Genomic DNA, 2145 nt, shown 5'->3' on the forward strand with positions numbered 1-2145 from the left:
AATAATAATAATAATAATGATAATAAAATAAAATAATAAAATAAAAAGAAATGAAATAAAATTTTTAAAGTAAAAGAAATAAATGAATACTTAAATAGATCTAAAAATACACAAACACGCGCGCGTTTTCTTAAACTGAGTCAAATAGTTCGCTCCACGGTAAGCAAGAAAGACGTTAGAGTATAGTCGTGATCTCTCGTACTATAATACAATTCGCTGATACCCACAGTCCCATTTGTATGAGATGGCGCTCCATTAGCTCAATTGGCACAATGCTGGACTGTTGAGCAGATGGCCCTGGTTCGAATCCCAGACTAGGCGTTCTTGAACTCGGGTCGTTTTGCGGAGTCTTCAACGACTCTCATACTACTTATCTTGGTCCCAGTGGAGACAGACTTAAAAATCGAAGCTCCTGCCTCTTCTTAAATAACCAAATAGTGTTGGCAGCTGCGTGAAACCGATCCCATACACTTTTCTTGTAAAGGTTAGTGGAGAGATGGCTATAACAGAATGCTCTCGTCCTCTGTCTTTCACGCTGCTATAAACACCTCATTCATGTATTATTTTTATATATACCTCCAGCGGACCTCTCGGCCACGCACGTTCTTGCACGTGCAATAAACACCCCCCAATAACAACACTTCCCAACAGTACTGCTCACTCGGAATACGGAAGTTTGTTACGATCTCAAATACAGCCACACAGCACATTCCCCAATATTCCAGCAATGAAAGGCCCACAGGGAGCTCCAGGCTCGGCGAACGCAAACACCAAACACCATTCCCAGCCGAACCAAGTTGGTTCTGCTTCTGGCTCGGAGGACGGGAAGAAAGGTCAAACAAAGGCAGAGTACAGGAGCCATTCGAAGGGTCAATAACGATGTATTAGAAATAGAAACAGCCCCTCTCTTTGCCTCTCAAATAAGATATATTTTAGAGACCATGTTTCCTCGCAGTCACAAATAAGATGATTTAGAAACGCCTTTTCCCCCCTTCTAGCCTCAAATAAGATTTTAGATAATCCTTTTTTTCCTTGTAGCCACAAATAAGATGATTTTAGATACCTTTTTTTCTTGCAGACACAAATATAATGTTAATTAATTACTTTTGATAGATTGTCCTTTTCTTCTTGCAGTCATAAGTAAAACGATATTGTAATAGAGAAAAGAAGACAACAGAACAGAGACACTTAACTACCCTCCTGCAAGTACAAGCTGTTGCAGATGCAAAGTTTGGTAAATTTTTCTGATATATACCTACATGTCATAAATGATTACTCTGAAACATGAAGCGTGATCGTTTGTTTTGTTGATTTGTTTGAGTAAGGAGAAGCACATCGGCACAATATTGGTCGTTTTTAGTGTTGGAAAAAGTAAGACATACATACAGACAGACAGACAGACAGAAACAACAGAGGGAAAATAAAGAAGCAGGACCTACTAGTGGCGCCCTACAACCACCCACACAAACAGAAACAACAGAGGGAAAATAAAGAAGTAGGACCTACCAGGTGGCGCCCTCCAACCCCTTACACAGACATACAGAAACTACAGAAGGACAGTAAAGAAGTAGGACCTACCAGCGCGCCCTCCAACCCCTTACACAGACATACAGAAACTACAGAAGGACAGTAAAGAAGAAGGGCCTACCAGCGGCGCCCTCCAGCCACACGCTTCGGGGTTGTGATATTGTGAATGATAGAATTTAAAGCTGAAAAATAAGTGCAAAAATGCTATATGTAATTTTCTGGTTGATAATTCTGCATTCTGATTATGACTACTTGGCCAATACGTTTCATCCTAGATTAATTGTCTGTGTCAGTGTTTTCAGGGCCCACCTGTTGGCATTCGTTGTTGTGAGAGTAAAAAAGATGTCGAACGAGTAAGTAAAAACGCACTTTAGTACTGTTGCGTACGCATGTTTTGTGGGTGGGATCTATGTCTGCCTAACTACGAAACATGTGGCAGTTTATAGCGTGAACGAATGTGTAGAATCCTAGTGAAATCAGGTGGTCGTCAAAACAATTAAATCGAAAAAATCCCCCATATTTCTTCCGCCATTCAGTAATTTTAAAAATAATTTTCTTTGTTATTATTATTTTATTCTTATTTTTATTTTTAAAAAAATTTTGGGGGGGGGGAGCGGA

At 39.8% G+C, this 2145-nt stretch overlaps 1 protein-coding gene across 1 annotated transcript in view; it reads left to right on the forward strand.

Moving 5' to 3' along the window:
• Positions 1 to 2145, forward strand: part of LOC101845785 — a gene marked incomplete in the record, with an annotated part of 93196 nt that overhangs the window by 40889 nt on the left and 50162 nt on the right.

This window comes from Aplysia californica, unplaced genomic scaffold (genome assembly GCF_000002075.1).
Source record: "Aplysia californica isolate F4 #8 unplaced genomic scaffold, AplCal3.0 scaffold00333, whole genome shotgun sequence".
NCBI classification, from domain to species: domain Eukaryota; kingdom Metazoa; phylum Mollusca; class Gastropoda; order Aplysiida; family Aplysiidae; genus Aplysia; species Aplysia californica.